Source organism: Taudactylus pleione, unplaced genomic scaffold (genome assembly GCF_031769625.1).
Source record: "Taudactylus pleione unplaced genomic scaffold, aTauple2 ptg000134l, whole genome shotgun sequence".
Taxonomy (NCBI): domain Eukaryota; kingdom Metazoa; phylum Chordata; class Amphibia; order Anura; family Myobatrachidae; genus Taudactylus; species Taudactylus pleione.
In genome coordinates this window covers 5,478,975-5,484,190 of record NW_028284536.1, presented here as the reverse complement: position 1 = coordinate 5,484,190, position 5,216 = coordinate 5,478,975, and positions in this window count along the sequence as shown.

The following is a 5,216-nucleotide window of genomic DNA, read 5'->3' as shown; positions in this document are numbered from 1 at the left end:
CTTTATAAACTTTGGCAAGGAAACTTTCCAGATCAATCTTTCTTAGGTGTTGTTTGTTTATGTATCACATAGTGTCTCTGTGGCGCAATTGATTAGCGCGTTTGGCTGTTAATCGGAAGGTTGGTGGTTCAATCCCACCCAGAGACGAGAATCTTCTATTAGTCAAATTTTGGGGAATTTTAGGTAGAGAAGTCAACATGTCAAACTACCTATTTTATGGTAGGGTTCAAGACTTTCTCTGAAACAGTTATCTCTAAAGTGAGTTTAATTTGATTTAAGCCAATTTATTCAACATTTAGAAAATACCTGAAGGTTAATGTTGTTCCTGGTGATATCTAATCAGCAGAATGCAACCTAGCAACATTTTTAAGTGGAAGCCTGTGTTATGTTAAAACCAGGTGTTATCTTATCAGTACAAAGGTAAGGAATTAAGAAAAACTTTTTGAAGTGTGAAGATTTTTCTTACAAAATCATTGTCTTATTGCATCACCAAAGTGTAAGCTGGAAAGATGATTTTGATAAATTACTTGTTAGATCACCTGATTTGCTCTTCTGGAGTCAATGTAGTTTGTTTTTCTCAATAACCATAGAAGTAATAGGGTAAAGTAAAGACATTATGTGGGTTTTTTGCTACAGCACTTCTGTCAAAATACGATTTAAATGAGTTAAGATGATAATGGATTTTCTACTATAAGCAAAGACCAAAAAAGTCAAAATAGCAATCCCAATTTTAGATTTGATAAATGAAAATAGCACATAGCAGAGGATGGTTTCGATCCATCGCCCTCTGGGTTATGGGCCCAGCACGCTTCCGCTGCACCACTCTGCTGCTCATGGAAGTGCTTAGAACTCAAGAAGGGTTGATTCATCACAAGAACATGGCAATGTGTGCCTTTTAATTAACGAAAAATCCTAAAATAACTGTCCAGATTAGAGACTTTATAAACTTTGGCAAGGAAACTTTCCAGATCAATGTTTCTTAGCTGTTGTTTGTTTATGTCTCATATAGGGTTTCTGTGGCGCAATTGGTTAGCACGTTCGGCTGTTAACTGGTATGTTGGTGGTTCAATCCCACCCAGGGACGAGAATATTCTATTAATCAAGTTTTGGGGATTTTTAGGTAGAGAAGTCAACATGTCAAACTACATATTTTAAGGAAGGGTTCAAGACTTTCTCTGAAACAATTATCTCTAAAGTGAGTTTAATTTGATTTAAGCCAATTTATTCAACATTTAGAAAATACCTGAAGGTTAATGTTGTTCCTGGTGATATCTAATCAGCAGAATGCAACCTAGCAACATTTTTAAGTGGAAGCCTGTGTTATGTTAAAACCAGGTGTTATCTTATCAGTATAAAGGTAAGGAATTAAGAAAATCTTTTTGAAGTGTGAAGATTTTTCTTACAAAATCATTGTCTTATTGCATCACCAAAGTGTAAGCTGGAAAGATGATTTTGATAAATTACTTGTTAGATCACCTGATTTGCTCTTCTGGAGTCAATGTAGTTTGTTTTTCTCAATAACCATAGAAGTAATAGGGTAAATTAAAGACATTATGTGGATTTTTGGCTACAGCACTTCTGTCAAAATACGATTAAAATGAGTTAAGATGATAATGGATTTTCTACTATAAGCAAAGACCAAAAAAGTCAAAATAGAAATCCCAATTTTTAGATTTGATAAATGAAAATAGCACATAGCAGAGGATGGTTTTGATCCATCGACCTGTGGGTTGTGGGCCCAGCACGCTTCCGCTGCGCCACTCTGCTGCTTATGGAAGTGCTTAGAACTCAAGAAGGGTTGATTCATCACAAGAACATGGCAATTTGTTCCTTTTAATTAACGAAAAATCCTAAAATAACTGTCCAGATTAGAGACTTTATAAACTTTGGCATGGAAACTTTCCAGATCAATGTTTCTTAGCTGTTGTTTGTTTATGTCTCATATAGGGTTTCTGTGGCGCAATTGGTTAGCGCGTTCGGCTGTTAACTGGAATGTTGGTGGTTCAATCCCACCCAGGGACGAGAATATTCTATTAATCAAGTTTTGGGGATTTTTAGGTAGAGAAGTCAACATGTCAAACTACCTATTTTAAGGAAGGGTTCAAGACTTTCTCTGAAACAATTATCTCTAAAGTGAGTTTAATTTGATTTAAGCCAATTTATTCAACATTTAGAAAATACCTGAAGGTTAATGTTGTTCCTGGTGATATCTAATCAGCAGAATGCAACCTAGCAGCATTTTTAAGTGAAAGCCTTTGTTATGTTATAACCAGGTGTTATCTTATCAGTACAAAGGTAAGGAATTAAGAAAAACTTTTTGAAGTGTGAAGATTTTTCTTACAAAATCATTGTCTTATTGCATCACCAAAGTGTAAGCTGGAAAGATGATTTTGATAAAGTACATGTTAGATCACCTGATTTGCTCTTCTGGAGTCAATGTAGTTTGTTTTTCTCAATAACCATAGAAGTAATAGGGTAAATTAAAGACATTATGTGGATTTTTTGCTACAGCACTTCTGTCAAAATACGATTAAAATGAGTTAAGATGATAATGGATTTTCTACTATAAGCAAAGACCAAAAAAGTCAAAATAGCACTCCCAATTTTAGATTTGATAAATGAAAATAGCACATAGCAGAGGATGGTTTCGATCCATCGACCTCTGGGTTATGGGCCCAGCACGCTTCCGCTGCACCACTCTGCTTCTCATGGAAGTGATTAGAACTCAAGAAGGGTTGATTCATCACAAGAACATGGCAATGTGTTCCTTTTAATTAACGAAAAATCCTAAAATAACTGTCCAGATTAGAGACTTTATAAAAATTTGGCAAGGAAACTTTCCAGATCAATGTTTCTTAGCTGTTGTTTGTTTATGTCTCATATAGGGTTTCAGTGGCGCAATTGGTTAGCGCGTTCGGTTGTTAACTGGAATGTTGGTGGTTCAATCCCACCCAGGGACGAGAATATTCTATTAATCAAGTTTTGGGGATTTTTAGGTAGAGAAGTCAACATGTCAAACTACCTATTTTAAGGAAGGGTTCAAGACTTTCTCTGAAACAATAATCTCTAAAGTGAGTTTAATTTGATTTAAGCCAATTTATTCAACATTTAGAAAATACCTGAAGGTTAATGTTGTTCCTGGTGATATCTAATCAGCAGAATGCAACCTAGCAGCATTTTAAGTGAAAGCCTGTGTTATGTTATAACCAGGTGTTATCTTATCAGTACAAAGGTAAGGAATTAAGAAAAACTTTTTGAAGTTTGAAGATTTTTCTTACAAAATCATTGTCTTATTGCATCACCAAAGTGTAAGCTGGATAGATGATTTTGATAAAATACTTGTTAGAACACCTGATTTGCTCTTCTGGAGTCAATGTAGTTTGTTTTTCTCAAAAACCATAGAAGTAATAGGGTAAATTAAAGACATTATGTGGGTTTTTTGCTACAGCACTTCTGTCAAAATACGATTTAAATGAGTTAAGATGATAATGGATTTTCTACTATAAGCAAAGACCAAAAAAGTCAAAATAGCAATCCCAATTTTAGATTTGATAAATGAAAACAGCACATAGCAGAGTTTCGATCCATCGACCTCCGGGTTATGGGCCCAGCACGCTTCCGCTGCGCCACTCTGCTGCTCATGGAAGTTATTAGAACTCAAGAAGGGTTGATTCATCTCAAGAACATGGCAATGTGTTCCTTTTAATTAACGAAAAATCCTAAAATAACTGTCCAGATTAGAGACTTTATAAACTTTGGCAAGGAAACTTTCCAGATCAATCTTTCTTAGCTGTTGTTTGTTTATGTATCACATAGTGGCTCTGTGGCGCAATTGATTAGCGCGTTTGGCTGTTAATCGGAAGGTTGGTGGTTCAATCCCACCCAGAGACGAGAATCTTCTATTAGTCAAATTTTGGGGAATTTTAGGTAGAGAAGTCAACATGTCAAACTACCTATTTTATGGTAGGGTTCAAGACTTTCTCTGAAACAGTTATCTCTAAAGTGAGTTTAATTTGATTTAAGCCAATTTATTCAACATTTAGAAAATACCTGAAGGTTAATGTTGTTCCTGGTGATATCTAATCAGCAGAATGCAACCTAGCAACATTTTTAAGTGGAAGCCTGTGTTATGTTAAAACCAGGTGTTATCTTATCAGTACAAAGGTAAGGAATTAAGAAAAACTTTTTGAAGTGTGAAGATTTTTCTTACAAAATCATTGTCTTATTGCATCACCAAAGTGTAAGCTGGAAAGATGATTTTGATAAATTACTTGTTAGATCACCTGATTTGCTCTTCTGGAGTCAATGTAGTTTGTTTTTCTCAATAACCATAGAAGTAATAGGGTAAAGTAAAGACATTATGTGGGTTTTTTGCTACAGCACTTCTGTCAAAATACGATTTAAATGAGTTAAGATGATAATGGATTTTCTACTATAAGCAAAGACCAAAAAAGTCAAAATAGCAATCCCAATTTTAGATTTGATAAATGAAAATAGCACATAGCAGAGGATGGTTTCGATCCATCGCCCTCTGGGTTATGGGCCCAGCACGCTTCCGCTGCACCACTCTGCTGCTCATGGAAGTGCTTAGAACTCAAGAAGGGTTGATTCATCACAAGAACATGGCAATGTGTGCCTTTTAATTAACGAAAAATCCTAAAATAACTGTCCAGATTAGAGACTTTATAAACTTTGGCAAGGAAACTTTCCAGATCAATGTTTCTTAGCTGTTGTTTGTTTATGTCTCATATAGGGTTTCTGTGGCGCAATTGGTTAGCACGTTCGGCTGTTAACTGGTATGTTGGTGGTTCAATCCCACCCAGGGACGAGAATATTCTATTAATCAAGTTTTGGGGATTTTTAGGTAGAGAAGTCAACATGTCAAACTACATATTTTAAGGAAGGGTTCAAGACTTTCTCTGAAACAATTATCTCTAAAGTGAGTTTAATTTGATTTAAGCCAATTTATTCAACATTTAGAAAATACCTGAAGGTTAATGTTGTTCCTGGTGATATCTAATCAGCAGAATGCAACCTAGCAACATTTTTAAGTGGAAGCCTGTGTTATGTTAAAACCAGGTGTTATCTTATCAGTACAAAGGTAAGGAATTAAGAAAATCTTTTTGAAGTGTGAAGATTTTTCTTACAAAATCATTGTCTTATTGCATCACCAAAGTGTAAGCTGGAAAGATGATTTTGATAAATTACTTGTTAGA